The sequence below is a fragment of the Ceratotherium simum genome, chromosome 32, assembly GCF_057802395.1.
Source record: "Ceratotherium simum simum isolate JZ-2026a chromosome 32, ASM5780239v1, whole genome shotgun sequence".
Taxonomy (NCBI): Eukaryota; Metazoa; Chordata; class Mammalia; order Perissodactyla; family Rhinocerotidae; genus Ceratotherium; species Ceratotherium simum.
This window is the reverse complement of record NC_141931.1, coordinates 28,491,591-28,515,950: the sequence shown is the minus strand read 5'-3', so window position 1 is coordinate 28,515,950 and position 24,360 is coordinate 28,491,591. Positions and strand designations below refer to the sequence as shown.

Here is a 24,360-nt window from a genome sequence, read left to right as displayed (position 1 = left end):
AGTGGCTATCTGCTCAGGTGGTGTGGGTTTCCTAACTCTAGGGTCTCTAAGATGAAAATCGGCCTGGGCAATCTGGGGAACCTCCTGGCATTTTTGGACTCAAGAACTGGACTTGCAAATATCAGTGAGATCTTGAAGGTTGGCAAAGGCCTGGCCTGCTTATGCAGTGATTTCTGAGCCTGACAAGACAGCTCGTTTACTGGAAGCATACTGGAAATCCAGCGTGAGTGGGATGATAGTACGGTTGATAAAGAATCCCCAGTTTTACCCGGATAAGTCATGACAGGTGACTTGGGCATCTGGGTACCTGTCAACAAGAGTGCATGTGGACCCGCCTTGGGTAAAATGTGTTCAGCTCTGATTAGCGGCCCTGTAAGTGGTTCTGCATGCGGGATCTCCAGGCTGTCCATGTGGCATGTGACCTTGGTGCTCACCTAGGCTCTGGATGAACCATACGCAGTGGCAAGAAGGTCTGAGAAGTTTAGGAGAGACTCAATACATTTCCAACTTGAAAATATCCTATTGTTCTATGAGCATGTTTCATTGTCCAGGAGCTTGTAACCATCTTCAGGGTGAAGTATTTGAGCCTGTGTGTCATAAACTAGCCAAGTACCCAGATCAGATACAGACACAACCAGCTGGCATAAGGGCTAACAGCTGCATTTGACAAATTTGTTTCCTGTTAATTTTGTAGCGACTCTCCCAGGGAGCTGTACCCTTACCAGGGGAGAGTGGGATGGTTGTGGAGGTAGGACCCTTTTATTTCTGTAGCCGTAGGATTGTGGCCCCCTGACTATCTGTGTATGGTTCGGGGGCTCCACTGAAAGCACAGGAATTTCTTCCCTGGTCATTTTCGGATATTGCTAGCACTCACTAAGTGGAGTTGAGTTTGTCATCTCCTCTCTTAGTGGTCTACATGGTTCCTGAAGTCAGCCCCAGGGCAATTATTTCTATTTCCTACAAAGGAGCACAGAGAAGGCATTAGGATTTGTTAACCAGCCTTTACATCCTGTGAACCCTGGCTAAACTTTTGGAGCAGGGAGAAGAGATAGGCTTTCCCTGAGGGTATCACAGCAGGGCCATCAGGGGTCCCTCAGGGCATTCTATTGTCACTGTGTCATAGGATGTTCCCCACCCTCAGCCCTCATGGGAAGATGGGTGATTAGGAAATGAAAGTAGAAGTGGGTGAGGAGACTCTTCGTGAACATGGAATCCTTTTACCTCCTTGAAAATTAATAAGGGGAGATGCGGTGGCTTGAAAGTTGCTATGGGGTATTTTAAGGCCCACCAGTCTAGAATATAATAGGACCAAGGCCTAAGACAGGAGAGAGACCCATTTAGAGGGACCATTGTCTGATTGTAATTTACATAGGAATTCCTTAAGGAGGCCATTATGTCTTTTAGTTAAACCTGCCACTGAGGGCAATAGGAGGGTGAAAATTTCATTGTATGCCCTGTTTCAATACCTATGCTTGTACAGGCTGGGAAGTCAGGTGGGAGCCTTGATCAGAGTCTGTGATCAAAGGTACCAACATAGACGAAGGCCTATATTGTGGAGTCCACAGTGGTTTGTGCTGTGGCGTAGGCAAGTATTACCCTGCTGTGTATATACCATGTAAGAGCATAACGTGTGGCACCTGAGGAGGGCAGTGGAGCAATATAATCCATTTGCCATATGCAGTAAGGTAACTGGCCACAGGGAAGAGCTCCCCATTGAGACAGTCTCCAGTGTTTACTTCAGTTACAAGGGACACAGTTATCAATGACTGTTTTGTCCAGGGACGGTCCCAAGGCAGAGCCTGTGTACCACCATGGCCACGACTCCTATGAGCCCAGATGGCCGGATATGATGTGTTGGGGTGGCCTATTTGTGGCCCTGGGACTCGGGGCGAGCCAATGCACCTGTTTGAGTTTTTTATAGGTCGTCTGCTGTGGCATTAATGGAGCCTCCGGTAAGCCTTGGGTGAGAGCCGAGACTTGGTTAATACAAATGGCAGAAGAAAATCCACCAACACCTTCCAAATGGGGGCTGCCCAAAGCAGTTTACCTTTTAATAAAAACAAGCTTTTTCTATTTTCCAGGCCATTTGCAAGACCATTTACAGCCGCCCATGGATAATTAAAAACTTGGACCTCAGGTAGGCGTCTCTTCAGGGCATCTTAGGAGGGCCAAATGGAAAGCTTTCACCCCTGGCAGCTTAGCAGAGTCGTCTGTCCCATTCCAGTCATGGATGTGCTAGAGGCGGGTGGAATGCCGCCACTGGCCCATGAGCTCAATTCTGTGTGATGGCGTCACTGCCATCATCCCAAGGGGCTCCTCATTTTGCCACAGGGCAAGCAGGGAGTGCAATTCCACCACCCCTGTGGTTGCAGATGAGGAACTGATCATGGGGCAGGTCATCCTCCTAGATTTTGGTCCTGTCCTGAAGGAGCTATTGCCATTTAACCAAGGAGGCTGTGTGTCCAGGCCCAGGGGCCCATATGAAGGGTCTGTTTCTCATGGCAGAGAGGAATCTGACTCCTCAGGCCACAGACTGGGGCCCAGGACTTCACTCTTAAGACAGCCTAGCAGGCTCAAGTATCTGTTTTTCTAAAGTGTCTCCTCAAGGCTCCTTGCGGCAGCTGCTTGGTCCCAAAACCCATGGGCAACCCTTAGGGCCATACTTGGTCCATAAACTCCAGGAGGCATCATGATGGTAGCCAGGGTCTCACTGGAGAGTCAGAACCTGGGACCAGGGACCACGCCTGCTGAACATCTTGAGTGTTAATCTCGAGGCCCAGTCTTGCAGTCCTCCCACTGGAAGGAGGCAGACTCTCTAGTACTTTGAGAAATTGTGTGGTAAATTCAACAAGAAGGATATGTGTTTTCTCCAAAGGTGAACAAGCGTGGAGGTATTGTGCCTGTTTTCAGGTTCAAAATGGCCTTAAGTAACAAAAGTTGCTGGGTGGTCTCAGGATTGTTCACCCTTCGGAGTACCACATAACTTCAGCAAAGGAACCTAACTGATTTGGGAGGCCCTTGAATCTTAAGATTTTATTTATTTATTTTTCCCCCCGAAGCCCCAGCAGATTGTTGTATGTCATAGCTGCACATCCTTCTATTTGCTGCATGTGGGACGCTGCCTCAGCATGGCCGGAGAAGTGGTGCGTCAGTGCGCGCCCGGGATCTGAACCCGGGCTGCCAGCAGCTGAGCACGTGCACTTAACTGCTAAGCCACTGGGCCGGCCCCCGGGAGGCCCTTGAATCTTGAGAGGGGCAATGGCCCAGCCTCTATTTTGTAAACAACTTGCAAGACACTTATGATCTTGGGTCACCTGTTCTAAAGCAAGAACCCATAAAAGGATATCGTCCATGTAATGCCAAAATGTGGTATTATTAAACTGTTTCAGTCCTAGGAGCAGAGGTTGTGTGACACGGCACGGATACTGAGGTACCCATGGGAGGCCAGATGAATGTGGATTGAGTGCCTTCATACATAACATCAAACTAGATACAGGTATTGAGTAAAACATGGTAGCCAAATCCATGCCAGCAAGGTAGTTGCCTGGAGACCTTTGGATGTCCTGGATGACTCCATAATGTTTGGCAGGACAACCACATTTAACTTGCAATAGTCAGCTGAGCTGTGACTCATCACTCCATTGTGTCTGCCTTTAAAACAGACCATAGGGGCTATTAAATGAAGAACTATTGTTTGAATTATAACATTTCCAGCAAAGAGATCTTTAATAATGGGACATAACTCCTCCATACCTTGTCTCAGATGCCGATGAAGAGTTGAACTATTTTTCCTGGTGGAAACAATACCAGAGGCTCCCATTTTGTCTGTCATAACAGCAACATCAGCAATTTGATCTTATTCCAGTTGACAACATGCCATGTGAAGGTTTCCGTGGGTTCTCAGGGAAATGCAAAAGTGGCCTGTGAGAAAAAATAGAGCCTATGGACTGGCATTATCTTTTGGTCAGCACAAGAGAACCAGCAAAGGAAAGAGTGAGGGAGCATGCAGTTGTCTTCGCATATATTTCTGTGGATGGGAAAGTTTCTGAAAGAGACAAATTTTAATCCTGAAGTGACTGAATCACTGAATTTGTTGGTTAAATCTGAATTGGCCTGATTTAGCTTTCTGCTATGGAGCAGACATGGAGGCTCATGAAGGAGAGTCAGGAAGAAGGAACCAAGAGCAGTAGCCATGCATAAAAAAAATTAAATTGAAGCTTGAAAGTTATATAAAAAGAGTGAAGCCTAAAGATTTGTAAATACGGCTTAAGAATTGAATGCAAATACCAAAAAGCTTTAGAGGCAATATTATTTTCACTGAGAAAATAGCACTTATTAATGTCTTTTACACGGATGTCCTCAGAATGCGCTGTTGTCATTGGCTTGGTAGAAAAAGAGAAATTAAGTAGGTTCCAAAGGCAACCATTAGTTTAAGTAAAAATTCATAGCTGTTGTGCCTAGTTTCCTATTTATTGCATCTATTGAAGTTTTCCTCTTTTTATTCAAATAATTTATTTTTCACAAATGAATATTTTCCAATTGGTTCTTTCTCCTACCTCTCTTTTCTTACTTAGTTTCCCTGTCCTTTCATAAATGTTCCCTTTTTAAAACTTTTGAGAGTGGTAAATTAAATGATATTCATCATGCTAAAATTGCTCAACTCTTTTTATTTCTTCTTGTGTGATTTTTTTTGCTATTTGTTGGATCTGTTGGTTCTTTCTCATGGTGGTAGATTTCCTTGTTTGCTTCGTTATTTTTGATTTGGGAAACAATCATGTTCCTGCATGTCTTGGGATTTTGTGGTAACTCTTGTGGTTCCAGGTCTTAGGTTAGGATTCAGGATGATTGTTCTCTTTCTTCTGAATGTGAAATTTCCTGGTATTGATCCCAAATAGATCAATATTGGTGTAACTATCTGGCCTTTTACTTGGAGTATCTTAGCTGAGTCTCTATAAGGGATTCCATGATTTCTCAACCACTTTGTGTCCAAAACTGCAATTTCCATGGCATCTTACTTGCAAAACTATTCTTGACAGCTCCAATCCCACAGAGTACAATGCAGAAATTGAAGGAAATACCCCCTTGGAGACCAGTTTCCCCAAAACGACTCCACATGACCTCATGTGATTAAGCCTGGCATCCTGCTAACCTAGTTCACTAAGAAGTAGCTGATCATCAGAGAATGCTCTCACCTCCTGTTCCAGTTCACCTTCACAGACCTCAGAACTATAGAAGCATAGACATCTTGACTACTTGTATATCACATCATTAGACAATTGTGTCATGAGACAATTACAAAATCTGACTCTTGCCAGGTGCTCAAAAACATTTTTTAGTTAACAGGCATGGACTGTTAGAAGAAATAAAAATTGGACCATACATTGTTTTATTTTGTTAACAACTTTACTTTTTACAGTAGTTTTGGATTTACAGAAAAATTGCACATAAAGCACAGAGAGTGCCTGCACAGTCTCTTCCATGTTCCTACGCTCCACTTTCCGTATTATTAGTATCTTGTGTTATTGTGGGGCATTTATGACAAATGATGAGCCAATGTTGGTATATTATTAACTAAGGTCCATGGTTTATGTTAGGGTTCCTCTGTGTTCTACAGCTCTATGAATATTGAAAAATGCACATTGATATGTATCCACTATTACTGTCTACATACAGAATAGTTTCCTCACCCAAAAATCTCCTGTGCTCCACTTATCCATCTTTCCCTGTCTCTCTTCCTCCAAACCCCTGGCAACATTGATCTTTTTACTGTCTCCATAGTTTTGCTTTTACCAGAATGTCATACAGTTGAAATCATACAGTATGTAGCCTTTTTTTTTTTTTTTAAAGATTTTATTTATTTATTTTTTCCCCCCAAAGCCCCAGTAGATAGTTGTGTGTCATAGCTGCACATCCTTCTAGTTGCTGTATGTGGGACGCGGCCTCAGCATGGCCGGAGAAGCAGCGCGTCGGTGCGAGCCCGGGATCCGAACCCGGGTCGCCAGCAGTGGAGCGCGCTCACTTAACCACTAAGCCACGGGGCCGGCCCAGTATGTAGCCTTTTTATTGTTTTTTTGTGTGTGTGTGAGGAAGATCAGCCCTGAGCTAACATCCGCGCTAATCCTCCTCTTTTTTTGCTGAGGAAGACCGGCTCTGAGCTAACATCTATTGCCAATCCTCCTCCTTTTGTCCCCAAAGCCCCAGTAGATAGTTGTATGTCATAGTTGCACATCCTTCTAGTTGCTGTATGTGGGATGCGGCCTCAGCATGGCCTGGGAAGCGGTGCGTCAGTGCGTGCCTGGGATCTGAACCCGGGCCCCCAGTAGCGGAGTGCGCGCACTCAACTGCTAAGCCACGGGGCTGGCCCAGTATGTAGCCTTTTAAGACTGATTTTTCTCACTTAGTGATATGCATTGAAAGTTCCTCCATATCTTTTCATGGTTTGATAGTTCATTTCTTCTTATCATTGAATAAGATTCTACTGTATAGATCCAATTATGTATCCACATCCAAAGAAGCCATATACATAATTTGGCAATTATTAAAAGATGCTATAAACAATTGTGTAAAGGATTTTGCATGGAAACAAGGTTTCAACTCCTTTGGGTAAATAGCAGGGAGCACAACTGTTGGACCATATAGTAAAACATGTTTAGTTTTGTAAGAAACTGCCACACTATCTTCCAAAGTGCCTTCCAAATTTTGCATTCCCACCTTAGTGAAAGAGAGTTGCTGTTACTCCACATCCTCGCCAGCATTTGGTGTTGTCATTGTTTTGGATTTTGGCCAATCTAATAGATGTGTAGTGGTATCTCATTTTTTTAATTTGCAATTCCATAATGGCAAATGATGTTGAATAACTTTTCATATACTTATTCGGCACCTGTATATCGTCTCTGGTGAAGTGTCTGTACAGATTTTTTGCTCATTTTAAAATTGGTTTGTTTGTTTTCTTACTATGGAGTTTTAAGAGTATTTTGTATACTTTGGATATTAATCCTTTATTAGATATGGTTTTACAAGGATTTTCTCATAGCCTGTGGCTTGTCTTTTCATTCTCTTCACAGCATCTTTCACAGAGCAGAATGCTTTTTATTTTAATGAAGTCTAACAATCATTTTCTGACATGGACTGAGCATTCGGTGTTGTGTCTAAAAAGTCATCAGCATGTCCAAGATCATCTAGATTTTCACCCATGTTATCTTGTAGAGTTTTATAGTTTTGCATTTTACATTTAGGTCTATTAATTTATTTTGAGTTAACTTTTGTGAAAGGTGTAAAGTCTGAGTCTAGATTCATCTTTTGCTTGTGGATGTCTAGTTGTTCCAACACCATTTGTTGAAAAGACTATTCTTTCTCCATTGGATTGCCTTTGCTCTTTTCTCAAAGATCAGTTCACTCTATTTGTGTGGGTATATTTCTGGTCTCCCTATTCTGATCCATTGATACATTAGTCTGTACTTTCACCATTAGCACAATCTCTTGATTTCTGCAGTTTTCTAGTAAGGCTTGAAATTGAGTAATGTCAGTCCAGGCACTATGCTATTCTCCTGTTCCCAGTAAATGGTGATTCTCTGTATCCACCTGTCTTTCCAATCATTAGGTCTGAAATTTTCCCTGTGACCTCAATTTTCTGATGAATCTAAGGAGAATTGTTGATTTTTAGTTTGTTTTTCTTTTTTCTCGTCATGAGGATGGAAATCCTCAGTTATGAGGTCTTCATCTGTGAGACCAGAAACTGGAACTCTAGCTTTTTCAATATTAGTAAAACTGAGCTCTTTTTTGTGAACAGTTCTGAATTAGTTACACAGTATAGTTTCTTGACCCTTTGCATCTTCTCCTTATCGTTTTCCTGCCTGAAGCAGGCCTAGGTAGTTTACTTGCCTATGTTTGTCATATACACTGATCTTCTCAGGGGAACAACCCTTCAAGATGAAATTCAGTCAACTGGCTAAAAAAATGTCAAAGGAGGCATTATGAAGAATAAAGGGGGTCCAAGTGAAGCCTACCTAAAGGATTCCATCCTAATAATTATACACTAAATCTTAAAAACATAAAGTTATGCTACAGTCATACAACTGTGAACTCAAATATGAGAATATATGGCCTCTTCTAGTTTGAGGATGAATCATTTTAGGCAAAACTGTGGGTTACACAGCTTTTTGGTTTGGTCCCAGCTTAAAAAAATGGCTATAGAAAGCCCAGTGGTTGTGACAGATGAATGTGGTCATGAGAGGAAGCAATGCTTGCAGGTAAAGGTGTTAGAAAGTGTACCCAGGTCCTGAACAACCGTCACTCTCAAAGTTCTGTGATTATCCCCGTTTGGTCTATGATTTCCCCCAATTTTAACAAAATGGTCTGAGATCAAAATTAGCAATTACACTGCTAATTGTACTGCTAAAAATTGTAGAAAATAAATTTATTTTTTAAAAAGATGTTGAAAGTTAGTAAATGTTGTAAGCATTGGGCTATTTTGCTTGCATATATTTTCAATACTGTTTGAAAATTTAGGAGAATTGGATTTACCAAATGTATTCACCATACTAATATTGGCTTTACAGAACACGTGTAATGGTTTAGGAAGATTTTGTGTTTTGTATTTGTAAGTGTGCCTTGCTTTGAAACACTTAAAAGGATCGAGTATATCAAATTAATATTTTTTTGAACCTGAGAAAATTTGACAAACATGGAGTTAATGTTCATGGTGATTTGATCAGTCAATTGTTTCTTTGAATTTCTGCCCAACTACAACCCAGCGAGCTCTTTACTGTTACCTGAGCACACGCAGCAGTCTAGTCCTGACTCTCAGCTCTGGTTCTTTGGTAAAATGCTGTGTAAAATTTCTTTTTATGTGCAGAAGAGAAGTAGCAAAGAGGCATTTTACAAAGTTTCCCCAATAGCTATATGCTCAGCTCCCTCCACCTTCTGTATGTCTGAGTCCTTATCCTAATCCTAATCCTAATCCCAATCATTCCAGGCTGGTTCCCCTCCCACCTCTTGGGCCAGCCCTGAAACTGGGATACCTCATTCTGGGATTTCCTGGAGGTCTGATGGAAGGGAGTGTTTGCACTGCTGGTCATCTTTGTAATATGTGCCTCACCTTGCACACATATGTAGTGTCTTGTCTTGTTCCTCGGAGGACTAAAGGAACAGTGACTGATAAATACCTGCTAACTACCACTTCCTTAGAGGCTGACAACTCTACCCATCCCACTCCAGATATGTCTATAAAATAGCTGTTATCATATCCCATCTCCCACTTGCCCCAAATTCTAGGTAAATCAATTTTTGGCTCTCATGACTCAGAAGCAAAAAAAATATACAAAACAGAGACTGGAGTAGGTAAAGAATCTTTACTGGAAGAAATCTTTAATTTTTAAAGAAAGTGAGAAAAATTGACTGTCTTTCCTTCCTGACTTAAGTCTAGCTAAGTATGAGTTGCTAAGCAGCATGGATGGAACCTACACTGACATGTCGAATCACCAACATCTGAGACATTTCACGCCTCATTATCTACACGCAGGTCTTCTGGTAGAAGTCAGGACAAAGGCCTCGGTGTTAATATTCATCAGAAAATGGATACTCAGGGTGGTCAGCAAAACTAAAATGAGATAGAACAATGCATCATATGGATCCAATGACTCTGTTTCTAGGATGATAGTGTGGGAGATCAAGATTTGGCCATCCTGAAATATATCTCTTTACCTTGATTGTTTTCTCTGACGGACATTTGACCTCCCCCATTAACTGCCTAAAGAATTTGACATACTAACTTCTTCCTGGAACAGATCTTCTATCTGATCGCTGTAATATAATGTAAAATAGATGTTACAATAGGAAAGGCACCAACAAGCCCGTTTTATCTGAAGTTCTGTCTCTGGCCACATTCTCTGGATGGCCCTGTGAGGAGTTGCCAGACAAACATTTACATTTATAAGGGAAATCTCCATTTGTAAAGGTATCTCCCCCTCTGTATTGGGAAGAGGGGTGACAACTTTATTTCTAGAAACTTGTCAATGTGGAAGGTGAGGCTTTAAATTTGCATAATAACCTTACTCTTGTTTACTGTGCTTTAGTGGTAATCTCCTATAACTGACTCCCCCCACCCCCAACATCCTCCTTTGTCATTGGCTGAACATGGTATTTAAGACGAGAATTTCTGCTATTGTGTTGAGAAACGCAGAGTCCCTGGTTTCTCCCATGTATACATGTTATCAAACTTGGTCTTATTTTCTCCTGCTAACCTGTCTTGCTAATTATTTGGCCAGCCATAAGAACTTTAAGGGAAAGGGCAGAGGGGGATTGTCCCTCTTCCCGCGACAACAGAGAAGTGATTTCTATGGAGCTGTCATTAGGGTAAAGTTAAACATTTTATTTCCTGACAGGTTGTGAAGTTTCCCTCTCTTTCTTTCACAAACATGACTTTCTTACGATTTTTTAAAAAAATAATAATTAAATTACTCAACTAGTATTTCCTGCCCAGAATTTAATACACAGAACATACAGAGTCAAATAATAAAATATGTTCCTCTCCCTAGCTACATCTGTCAATAAAGCAGCAAGATAGCCTATCGTTTCTTATTTCAAATCCTCGGTGGATGAAGAGACCAATTCTGCCTTGTTTTGCACAGGACAAGTCCAGCCACATGCTCAGCACTAATAAATACTTTAGGGTGATATAGGTTACTGATAGCAATTTCACTTCCATTTTTTTACTTTATTAATTATTTACTAACTGCCCACCACACACCACATATCAAGTTAGATTCAGAAATGGAAAGGCTGTCATGAAAACATTGGGTCCCATCTCCAAAGAGCTTACTGTACAGTGAGCAGAATTCTATTCAGTAATAACCCAAAATAGAAAGCAATAGAAAAATGATTGCTTATTATTAAAATATCTAATTTATTGGAAGAATTATTGATTGTTTACCACTCTCTCTTTCTCTCTGTATGATTTCCCTATCTTATTCTTCATTTGCCTCTTTATTAGTAAATATATTAGCAAGGATAATAATACATCTACCAAGTTTTTAGTATTCAGAACTTGTCATTATGCTAATCCCTTCCCATACAGTAGCACATTTATTACTATTTTGAATTAAAATTCTCACAGGCAAAAGGAATGTGCATTCTTCCCTTTCCCTCACTTAAAATGTAGGTCCTTTCTCAAAATTCCAGAACCTTAGATCATGAAGCAATAGTAAAGATCCTTTGGAGGCTGTAAATTCTCTCCAGTAGTGGTGCTTTTGCCTCCATACTCCTCCTTTGGTTTAAATCTCTCTTCTTGACAACTTTGTCCTCTGCATTGAGATCTCCACATTTCAGAAAACATAAACCAAGAATTCATATGGACCCCACAAGGCCAACCTTTCTTGAGGGAAATTCAGTGTTTGGGTCCTGAACAAACATGCAATGAAAAGGAAAGGAGAGGTCTGGGAACTTATGAAGGACATAAAATTGGCAGCATCTTATGAAGATTCCATAAGTGGGTGATGGGCATATCTGGCATGGACCACAAGCTTGATGGAGAAGATTTTAATCTGATAAAGAATTGAGAAGTTGGGAGAAGAGGATAATAAACAGTTTTGGAAACATTGAATTATGCTACACTGGTGATATCCACAGTCTATGTCCACTAGATTGTCGTAGACATGGGAGGCCTACATGGAAGATGTAGAGTCAGCAATGATATTGAGCTTCTTGGAAAGTTCCATGGAGTGATGAGCGCAGGACATATGCGTGTAAGTGCAAGCTGACCCCTGTCCACTCACCCTGTTGTTGTCTCACTGAACAAAGCTTTGGAGTGAGTCTGGGATGAGATTCCAGAAAGCTTTTGTCTCATCCCTGACTCAAACTGGCCTCTCTCTTCCTGGTATTGAGAGAAATTTTAACAATCAACATATGCTCATTATCAGAAAATAAATTGAGGCAAACATATTTACCAAAGTCACTTACACGAGACTAGGAAGATATCGAAGATTTTGGTTTAGGCCATCTAGGAGTTTCATGTCCTCTGAAGTCAACTGGAATTCAAAAACCTATCACAGAAGTGGAAAGATTTTTATCATTTTTTGGAAAACATAATTTCCAATCTGGAAAATCCAAGTAAATCAGACTGAATGGCGCAGAGGCAATACTCAAAATGTCTTAGAAGTTTTCAAAAGTTTTTAAAGATATCAAGCAAAATACTCAAGTGCTGATAAATATCAGGCAAAAATTAAGTAGAAATCCATCCCTAGATATAATATATTGAAACTGCATGAGACTACAGACAAAAAGGAGGTCTTCAAAAGAGCAGAGAGAACAAAGCTGACATTATTCAAAGAGATAGGATCATGTACTTGAAGATCCAGAAGAATCTAGAGATGAATTTTAAAAATACATAATATAATTTAGTAATTTTGTGGAAGACAGATGGATTTTTATATCACATCAATGAACAGTTAGAATGTGAAAAAAAAATTTTTCAAGATAATTAAAACCAATGATTGTCCAAATACTAATGATGCCATGTTCAAAGAACACAGTAACTGACTTGAAGAGGAAGTCACTGTCTAAATGTGGGATGCTTTAAACATCAAAAAGAATGTTATTAATGGCTAATATTTTGAACCAAATAAATCCATCAATCCATAATAATGCTCCAAGACTGTTAAAGATAGAGAAGTTGGAAAGATAGATGGATAGATAGATAGATATAGATGGATAGATAGACAGACAAAATTTCAACAATTTCACAATTCATGAATCTAGGTAAGGCATTTGTTGCATTATTCTTTCAACTTTTCTGTACATTTGAAAATCTTCAAAATAAAAAGTTAGGAAAAATCCAAAAGGATATCAAACTTACTAGTTATCTGTGAATAATCCAACAAAAGTATAATGTAAATTCCTTTCTGGAGAAAGTTATGAAATTTATTAAAAATACATAAAAGACACCTAAGTGATTAAAACTTCATGTAATAATCATTGATTGGAAGTCTCAATATTGCAAAGAAGTCAATTTTCTCCAAATTGATCTACTGTTTCAATGAAATATGAAACAAAGACTTACACTCATTTTTCATGGAAGTTGATAAGTGATACTATATTTCACATAAAGAACAACTAGCCAAAGAATAGCAAAGACATTATTAAAGAAGAAAAAGGAATGAAGAAAAAATTTTAACATTCTGAAAAGTGTTATTTTCCACTATAAGATGATGTTACAGAAATGTAAGCAGCTGAATAGAAGAGAAAGAAGAGATTGACTGCAGGACATTTGATACATGTCAGAGAAGACAATGAAAATCGGTGAGAAAATACGGACATTTGCATTTTTATTTAACATATATATCTTGGGGTCCATTTTCACATCATATTAAAAAATCATCAAAGTGTATTAGAGACCCAAATTTGAATGAAAAGACAAAAATGCTTTTGCAAGATTCTCTGTCCTTTGAAGCTGGTCTGGTGTGTAACTTGCACTGGACAATAAAATTTTCCAGAAACAGTGGTGAGTCCATTCTGAGCCTAGACTTGAAAAGGCTTTGCAAGTATCCACTCACTGCCTTGGGGTCATGCCATCGTGATGAAAGGAAGAACAGGTTAGTTGGCTATAGTCTAGCCAACTATATGAAAAATTATATGGAACAGAGCTTGCACACCTCTGACATCAGCCAAATAAACCTAATAAAGCAGAGATAGCAAGTGCTCTGCATTTCACTGCAAATGCATGAGAGATCCCAGCCAAGAATAGAACTGCTTAGTTGAGCCCAGACTAATTGTCAAACCAGAGAATCATAAGCTTAATAAATGGCTTTTGTAGGAAAATTCTAATTTGTGTATAATTTGTTATACAGCTATCGCTAATGGTGAAATAATAGTCTCTTACACATAAAAAAAAGACAGACAACTTAATAAAAATGGACAAAGGCTTGAACAGGCACTTCGCAAATGTGGAAACTCAAGGAAAATAAATACATGAAAATGAATCTACATTAGTATTCAAGGAAATGCAAACTAAAACCACAGTGGTTTGGAAACTGAAGATCATTGCTACTGTCTGAATGTTTGTTTGCCCCCAAAATCATATGCTGGAAACCTAACCCTCACTGTGATGGTATTAGATAGGAGGTCCCTCAAGCAATGATTGGATCATAATAGTGGAGCCCTCTTGGATGAGATTCATGGCCCCATAAAAGTGACCTGAAAGAGCTCCCTTGCCTCTTTTACCCTTTAAGATACATATAGAAGTGAGCACTCAACCACCATGCTGGCACCCTGATCTCAGACTTCCAGCCTCTAGAAGAGTGAGAAATAAATTTCTATTGTTCATAACCAACCCAATCTGTGATATTTTTGTATAGCAGCCCAAATGGACTAAGAAAATCACATAATCCAATCCCCTCATTTTAGAATGAAGAAAATGAGATTTACTTGCACAGGGCTGCAGAGTACATTGCAGACAATGCAGGACCTAAAACCTCTGTTTTTGGTCCAATCTGAATTCCATCCAGCCACGCAGCCTCTCCTGTTGCCACAGTAGGAGAAAATCAGTGGGAATACTCATACGGCATACATGCATGGGAAATAACAGGTAACTCATCTAGACCCAAAGATATCCTGAGAGCCTTAAAAAGAATACATGTGAAGGATATTGTTTAGAAGCCCTATGCCAACAGCCTCACTCATCACCTGCATGTTCTCTTTGATCCGCTTCTCGTTGTAACTCTTGGCCAGGACCACCACCCCACGCTGTAGCTGGTAATGAAGGGCAATCAGTGCTGGAGTTTGCTTGTACTTTTTTGCCATGGCACAAAGAACTGGATCTTCCAAGTGAACCGGGGAGTTCTGGTTTACCCTGGAAGGAAATGTAAAAATGCTGAAGACCTGAGACTCAGTATTCCGTTTGTTAGGAGTCTTCCCAAACAGACCAAATAGGTCCACTTTAGACCAGTGCTTCTCAAAAGGTAGCAGCAGCAATAGTATCACGTGGGATCCTGTTAGGAAGCCAAATTACATGGCTTCACCCAGGACCACCTGATTCATAAACTCAGGTGTGGCCCTTAGAAGTCTGTCTTTGCAGAGCCCTCCAGGTGATTTTGATGCATGCTTCAGTTCAGACCAAAATTTCCAAACTCATGGAGTTTTTCTCTTTTACTTCTCAGTGGCTGTTTTTCTTCTCTGATCAAAGTAAGAACAAGAGTATGAAAGAAGAAACAGAGAGGAAAAGAATTGGATAATTTTTCTTTTAACTTTTCTATGATATTGATAAAAATTCAAGAGCCCCAAAATGAGAACTATTCATTTTATCATTTCTTATAGTGTGTAATATTCCTATAGAAGCTTGTAAAAATGTTTCAGATTGTAATTTTTTCTATCATGATAAACCTAGGAGTTACATATTATTATCCTGATTTTAGACATAAAGTAAGTGAGGCTTAGAGAGTGTATTACCAGAAACGTGTTAATTAGTTAATAAATATCAAAATCGTTATTAATCTTATGTCTTTTGTCTCACTTTTTGGATTATAATACGTTTAATGCAGGCATTTGTTATTGATTAACCTAAAACCAGACACATATAATGTAAAAACATGGCTGGGTGATGAGATAGCAAAGGAGAAGGATTTCTTCTGTCCCTCCCTTCTCTCCCCAAACCAGTTCATAGTTAATTCCAAAAACTGAATATGGTATGATTAGAAATATTTCATTAAAAATAGTGTTTTAGGTAAACTCTTTTCTGTCTTTGTTACCTTCCTTGTAGACGCTGGGATCCCAAAGCACCATAGGCAACGAGGACAATATCTTGTGACTTGCAGAAATCCAGCAGTTTGCTCTGGTTGAGATAAGGATGACATTCCACCTGTAGAAAGCCAAGAGAGAAAATGTCAGATTAAAGAATGGCAGTGTTATATGAAAGAGAAAGTTCAGCAGGAAAAAAAGCTGAATAGAAAAATTTTTAGTATTAAATTTCAACTGGAAATATCAACATCAAGTAATGATTTTTTAAAAAATAAATATCATATCACTGTTCCCTGAAAGGGCAAAAAAAAGATGATGTTCCTGAGAACAAGCAACTCTATGGACGAGATCTTGTTTACTCAATACCATTGCACACTACAAGGAGACATGGCTAATCCCAGATCTGGAACAGGAAGAGAACTATTTGAGCCTCGGACATCAAATTGGACCAGAAAGTAAGAAATTCCTCAAAGACTCATGAAGGGATATATAAAGGACAAAAGAACCAGTGTGATGGGATCCCACTGATGGGTGGGATCACCCACTGTGATGGGTGACACTGGGTAGATTTGAGCATCGAAGGGAATAATGACTAAAAGCAATTATAACGCACAGAGTAAACAAAAACCCAGGAATCCATAGTGATGAGAGAGAACAAAAATAGTTGTTCCCACTGATGGTGATTATTACAGTAACTGCTTTCTCAGAACATTGATAATTAAAGGGAAGGAATTAAGCTTTTACTCTGCCTTCTATGAATAATCACATTTTATCCTGACTTGGTGAGGGAATGTTCTTTTTACAATAAAACTTCAGGTAGGAAAATTTAAAAGAGTGTTTCAAATGGAAAATAACCTTTTACAAATCCCAATAACTAATTCAGTATAAAATCATTGATAGCAACTCAAACATTGTGTGAAAATTTGGGGACAACGTGCCTTCCCCTGATGACAATTATCACCCAAAAGTTTACTACGCAATTTCAAAGGGGAAAATACACATTTACGTGGAACAGACTTGGCTACCACTAGCTTGATCCAGAAAACAAAACTAACACCTCACGTAGTGGGACAACTTGTCGTGATGGGCTCCCTACTGGGGAACAATTTGAGCGACACAGCATGCAAAGGACATTTTCTTGCCAGAAATGTGTAACCTTAATGTAATAAAGCATTCAGATATAACTTCTAATTTACAGAAACTTGAAACAGAAAAACAAGTCAATAAACACCACAAGATAATCGGATAAATCCAGAATATTCAACATAAACCTATGTGGAGGTCATGGTAAAAAAAAAAAAAAAGTGTTGAGAAACCATTCCAGAATAAGAGTGCTTAAGAAACATCCATCAAAGTAATATGTGGACCACAATCAGCTTCTGATTACAGAGGAAGATCTATAAAAGACATTGGGAAAACCATATGGATGATTTAATATTAATTGGACACTAGATGATAAGCTTTCTGAGGTCTGTGGGAGTGAATAGTGATCTTTACAGCTTAGTTTGAAGAGGGTCTACAAAATATTACATATATCTATGTTGATAGACCCACATATATATACAAATATATTTGGTAACATGGCAAAATGTGAAAAATTTTGGATATAGGAGGGAAAATATGGATGTTCTCTAACGTACTCAACTTTTCTCATGTCTGAAAATTTTCATAATAAAAGTTAGGAATAAAACTAATGCTAGAATCACATGAATTTTTTAACACTTATAATTGCAAATCAATAGTGCTATATCACTATTTTTAAAACTGTTGAGTTTTATAAGCCACTTTTTTGAATCAAAAATGCTTACTCCTTGACTCCAAGTTATACTTTGAGGACATTATGGTAAATGAAATAAGACAGTCACAGAATGACAAGTACTACATGATACCAGTTATGTGAAAAACCTAAAATACTCAAAATCATAGAATCAGAGAGCAGAATGGTGGTCACCAGTGGCTGGGAGGAGGGAGAAATTGGGAGTTGCTAATTGTGAGCATGAAGTCTAAATTATGCAAGATGAATAGGTTCTAGAGATCTGCTGTATAACGTTATCCCAATAGTTAAGAATATTGTATTGTACTGTACAATTAAAAATTTGTTAAGAGGGTAAATCTCATGTTAAGTGTCCTTACCATAATAAAATACAAATAGGAAAAAAAAAGTAACAGCACAGAAAGAACAACCACACAGAAAATAAGGTATCTAAATAGTTAATTTAAGGTTAGAAATCGATGAGGAGAATAGTCAATTGAGTAAGATTTACTTAGTAAGTAAGATTGAGTAAATCACAAAGTCTGCTCTAGGTTCCTACTAAATTTTCCTGAGTGTTGATTTCATCCACCATGAGCATCAACAGAAACCAATCACTTCATCCCTCTAGCCTGGATGACTTTCATAGTCTCCAGTTAATTTTTCTTGTATCTGTGCTTCTTACTCAAAGAACACTGAAAGCAGAGATACCAACATGAAGGATTCAGGCATACAAACTACACACAAACCCCTAACACCTCCCTCATCTTATTTTCACTCTTTCCTTATTTACTGACTGTTCCATGTTTTCATGGCCTTCCTTTCTGTAGAAAATTCTCTCTAATTCACTGTCACACATCCCATCTCTGGTCATCCTTTACAGCTCAGGGAAATGTCACATTTCCTCTAAGGTCTGCTAACAATTCCAGCCCTTTGTCTCCTCTTTTACCTTCCCTGAATTCTTACACACAATTTACCACACAGTCTCACCACACTTTTCACTAAGAATTTACAAAACAGAGATACAATTATGGGTTCTATTCACACCCATCTAGACAGAGGCTTTGATCTCTAGAATCTTCTGTTCCATAAAAGTAGGATGCACAGGAGGGGAGGCCAAATAGACGTCTCAAAGTAGTACAAGAAGAAGGAGATGAAGAACAGAAAGGAGAGGAGGCCAAGGGTGCTCACCTGGTTGCAGACGGGCTTGTACTTGAGCCCTGGCTTGTTCAGGATCTTCTCCAGCTGCCTGCGGTTAAAGTTGGACACCCCGATGGACTTGGTCAGTCCTGCATCCTTACACTTCTCCATGGCCTGGGGAGGAAGGGGTGGTGAAGAATTATTTGTGAAATTGGCTATAGATCAAGAATAAATGCAATAAAATCTGTTAAAAGGAACAACTGTCAAGAAATGACGAGGAAGCCAATTGGCATGATTACCAAGAAGAGGAAAAGTAGTAAATTAAACAGGGGAAGAAGGTAGTGACAGCAAGAATAAGAATTACTGTCTTATCCTTAGAAATACGTGACAAAATATCACATATTGAAGGAAAGAGATGCCTATCCTCGCTGTCCCCATTCTCCTCTGTTCCTTTCCATAAACATGTCAGTAATGATTTCCTTGACACCAATACAGCATACCAGCTTTTTAAAAGTTGATGAATTGCTGAATCAGAAGGTACATAGGCCATTCTCATAAATGGAAGAAAAGAACCAGATTCTCCCTCTCCTGGCTTCCTCTGTGCTCCCTCCTTCAAGCACTCACCTCCCACGTGGCACAGAGATCCATGTGTCAAATATTACTTTTCCAGGTTCACCTTCCAGAGGAAGTTCTTCCCCTGGCTAGAATAGAAGCAGTCATTTTAGTGATGTCACAGAATAATTTCTCCACACTTAGCTAGGCTGCCATGTACATCTAGGGCCAGGACAGTAAGCCTCCATGAGGGAGGTGGTACAACATTCTAGATACTAATATTTATAAAGTGATTTGCATGTGAAGTTGTAAGGAGTGTCTTTAGGATACAGGCTTCCTCTAATCTCTTAAATTTATTATACGTTTTAATAAATACCATTTTCCTAAGTCCTAATTGGGACTCATATTGACTTTTGTTATTTTCTCTGCCCTCAATACTTTCCTCTTGCAAAAGGCTTCCCTTGCACTGGGCATGACAGTAAGTGACATGGCCTTATTTCCAGAAAACTATTGCAATCTTGATCCAGGCTAGAAAATAAGAGATCCTTATCCCTTGGAATACATGATGGTACAAAGATAGGCACATGAACTAAACAGGGTCAGCTGAGGTTCTGTTCAAGTTTAACATGGATGCTGGAAGATCCAGAGATGCTTTCAAGTGTTAATGACCATGAGCTTTAAACAGCCCCGAGGCTATATTTGCCACCAACAGAAAATGTTGTGACAAAAATAAAGCTAACCAATAATAATACAAAGAAAAATAGACATTTATGAAGCCTATTCCAAATCCTTAAATCTATCCACAACTTAGGACTTCCTATATACATAGTCTAATAAACTCTTTCGCATTGAACAGAGCTTGAGTATCTTTCTATAACTAAAATCAAGAATTATACATAACACAGTCCTTAATGGCTAAGTACACTCTACAAAATTCCATTGTGAAGTTACCCAACAGTGTACCATGTCTCACATTTCCCTATGAAGGCTGTTACTTTTAGACCCACCCAGAGGGAGCACCACCAAATCTGGTTTCCACTTGAAATGATGATAGAGAGACCAACTCATTAAGTGTAAAGCAGTTTCATAGCCCACCACAGCTGCATGAAACTCTGTGTTTGTGACATCCCAAGAGACTCAGGAGTCATAATCAGGATTGTGTGTTGAGCATGCCTGTTTTTATTTCCTCAAGTATTTGAGGCATAGGATTTGAGATTGCTGAACTCTTTGCTCTTCGAGGCATGAGAGGGAATTAAGGATTCAAATAAAGTGAGTAAAAAGATAATCAGTAATTACTATTTTGGGAATTCTTCTCTATTGTAGAATCCCTACATCCTTCTAAGAAAAATCTGAAATCAACCATCCATGCAAGTTGATCAATATTCTGAAACAAGAAGTAAAATAGGTGTGACCATGCAAGTTGCCAACCTTCAGAGCCGTTGGAAAATGAATAATATAGAGATCAACATAGTCCAGTTGAAGTTCCTTCAGAGACTTTTCCAAGGCTGGTCGAACCAAATCTGGTCGAAGGAAAGTGATCCAAAGTTGCAGAGGATAAAGAATGGAAGTTGTGTTGCATTATAAGTTCTGTTCGTTTTATTTTTGTTGCTTCACCTAATAATTAGACATTTTTCTAATGGTTGGAAACTGATGAGGAAAAATGCTCTTGTCCTTCTTGGGTTCGCTTTTGATCTCACTTACCCATAGAAACTCTATTATTTGCTTGGATTTATCATCAGTACATCTACTATCAATGGACGTAAATAATCCAGGAGATAAAATATATCATCAATTAATAACCATGCTTATTATCTGAATCATGTTTGATGGAGTTTACAAAGCAATTCACAAACATAACCTAATTCTGTCAAATGTTCAATCCTATGGGGAATAAATAATATCTCTTTTGTTTAGATAAGAGTAGAGAAAAAGTAGTTTGAGCATATAAATATGTGCTGAACACAATTCAAGTCACTTTAGCTATATCTTTTTTAATACACAAAATGCCTCTTATATTGCTCTCTCTTGTTGAAGGAGGTGAAAACTGAGATGCAGAATGTTAATAAATTGTGGTAAATCACCCAGATGATAAGGAAAGCTTAATTGGATCACAGTTCTGTCCAATCCAGTAGCCCATGCTAAATCACACTGATACGGTCTTAGGATCATAAAAGTAAAGTGACTTTACTTTAAAATCATAAAATTTGAACAAAGCAATGATGAGAAAGTGAATATATTTTTTGATACTGAATTTAATATGTGAATATGTGTAAGGAAAGTTGTACGAATAATCAGAATTCACTGAACTACTGATCCTATCATATAATTGTCATCTCCACACAATCACGTTCACACAAGGGCACACACACACCACATATACAGCACCTTTGAAGTGTAGAATATGTCTTCTCTCTTCACAGTACCATCTTCAATTTTGCTCCGTATGGCCTGTCCAACTTCCTTTTCATTATTGTACACATGAGCAGAATCAATATGGCGGAACCCAGCATCTATAGCTAGTTTGGTGACCTCCACAGCTTTGCTCTTAGGAACCTAGATAAGCAACCAAAGGTAGTAGTTGGATATCCACATGATTGAGAGATGGCTAAGGCAGAACCTTGACTTGCCCAATAACAAACTTTTCCTCATCTCTTAGGTTAGTTCTGCATGTGTGGTGATGAACCCATGGCAGTTTGCCTGGGTCTTTCCTGGTAAATAATAAAAGTTGGGTATCCCAGGAACCCCTTCAATACTGGGTGATCACTGGTTGATCACTAGCATAGAGTTCCCCGTGGACACCCGAAGGTTCAGTGATTTTCTAAAAGAACTCACAGTACTCAGCATATAGTTGTAGTCAAAGATATGATTTATATTGTGAGAAGTTACTAAGCAAAATCAACAAAGGGAAAAGGTATGTGGAATGAAGTCTCAAGAAATGAGGTGATAGCTTCTAAGAGTCCTCTACCAGTGTAGCCACACAGAACACACTAAAAAATTGTATACAAATAAATAAAGTACATATTTAAGGTGCACAACGTGATGTTTTCATATATGTATACATTGTGAAATGATTACCACTATTAAGCTAATTAACATATCCATAACATTACATAGTTAACTTTTTGTGTGTGTGTGAGAAAACTTAAGATCACTTCTCTTAGCAAATGTCAAGAATATAATACATTATTATTGACACTAGTCACCATGCTGTATAGTAGTTCTCCAAAGCTGCTTCATCTCATAGCTGAAAGTTTGTACCTTTTGATCAACATCTCCCAGTTTTTCTTACTGCCTCCTTCCCCAGCCACTGGTTACCACTCCTCTACTCTCGGTTTCTATGAGTTTGACGTTTTTAAATTCCATATATGAGTGGGATAATGCAGTATTTGTCTTTCTGTGTCTGGCTTATTTCATTTAGTATAATGTCCTCCAGGTTCACCCCTCTAGTTGCAAATCACAGGATTTCCTTCCATTTTAAGGCTGAATAACATTCTATTTCTTTCTAAATATTTCAGAAACTTCCTTTTTTCAATGATATTTTGAGGAAATAGGTAATTGGTCTAACAGCCCACTGCTGGTCATGCTCTTTCCTTCAGTGTAGGGGCATTCAGAAGCTTACTGAAGCTAAAATTTTGGTATTATCCTTGACCCTTTGCTCTCCTTCATCCAACCTTGCAATACAAAGTAAACTAGTCTTGTCATCCATCTCCAAAATATCTCTTTGAATATTTCCTTCTGTTTTATAGATGATAAAGTGAAACTCAATGTTTAAATACTAGTCCCTCGTCATACACCTAGTCTAATGACAAAATTAAAAGGCAAAGCTATAGCTTCCAGTCTAGTGACTTGTCCACTTTGCCTCCTCTTCTGTCCAAGATGCAATTCTACCTATTTGCTTCAATCAAAAGTAATAACAAGGGCCAAGAATTGAAACCTTTCCCTGGAAGACTGTAGGTTATTCTCTCCAATTATATTATATTTTCCATTTGGGATAAATTCTCAATCAGTAGGAGAAGTTCAAGGGAAACTACAGATGGAGCATTTATTGCCTGGCACTCAGCAGGCTACCCCACAGCAGAACAGCAACTCTCCCATCATTTGTTGTTCACCTCATCTCTAGGACGTTTTACCACAAATATTTGTCTGGATCATGTCTTCATGGTGGGAGGACAGGTTACTTGAATTGCAGAAATAGACAGAAACAAATCCCATGAAATCACCTTCAAAGCAAGAGAGCTGATAGTCAGTGTTCTTGGCTGCTGAGATTCATCTCTGCTGCTAACTTGGGAAATAGACGGAAACTGGAGGAAATCCAGAATGATTTGCACATGACCACATGGTCAGACCCCGATGCAGAGTGACCACTGACTACTTCGTCTCTTTGTATATGCAATGGTCCTAGCCTGGTGACAAGAACACAGTAAGCCTCCCAGAGTCACACCGAAACTCAATGACTTAACAACCCAGGTCGGCTTCCACTCATGCTAGACCAATTTTCTTTTCATCTTCAATCTCAAGAACACCACTGTTACCTTTTCAGGTGCATAGGTGCCAAATCCCAGTACCGGAATGAAGTGGCCATCATTCAGTTCCACACGCCAACATTTGGGATCCATTGCCTGAGGCTCCTCTAAGCAGACTCTGCTTTATTCTTCTGCCTTTGATGGTTATTTTAATAACAGGAAGGTAACACCCAACTCCACTGTCCAACTGTTATCAAATGGATTGTAGGAGGAGCAAGGTTAAAGCAGTAACCCATGGAGTGAGAAGAGAATTGGAACCAGTTAACTGGTTAATGCTTATCTAGTGTAATAATAATGAATTATTGTATAGTGATAAAGAAATCATTAATTTCTTCCATGAGTAGATGTTTTATACAGGATTCACATATATTAGTAAATTATTACAAGATGTTTACTGAACAATTATTGACCATATGTTAGACTAGAAACCTCAAGATACCAGTCTCTTTTTTGTTTTTGCCATGATGAAGCCCCTTCTTGATCATACATAATTTGACACAATTAACTATTTTATACCATACACACACACACACACACAATTTAGAGGAATAAATGTTCAAAATATTGACCCCCAATAAAGAATTAAAACTTCACATTGAAACAAGATTTGCCTTTTTGCCTTTCCCATGAGTAAAATTATTTTTGTTTGTTTTTTCTTTGCTTTTTAAT

General features: G+C 39.0%; 1 pseudogene; it reads right to left on the bottom strand.

Moving 5' to 3' along the window:
- Window positions 1-9,555: 9,555 nt before the first annotated feature.
- Window positions 9,556-23,784, bottom strand: LOC101406446 (aldo-keto reductase family 1 member C23-like protein; annotated as a pseudogene).
- Window positions 23,785-24,360: the final 576 nt, after the last annotated feature.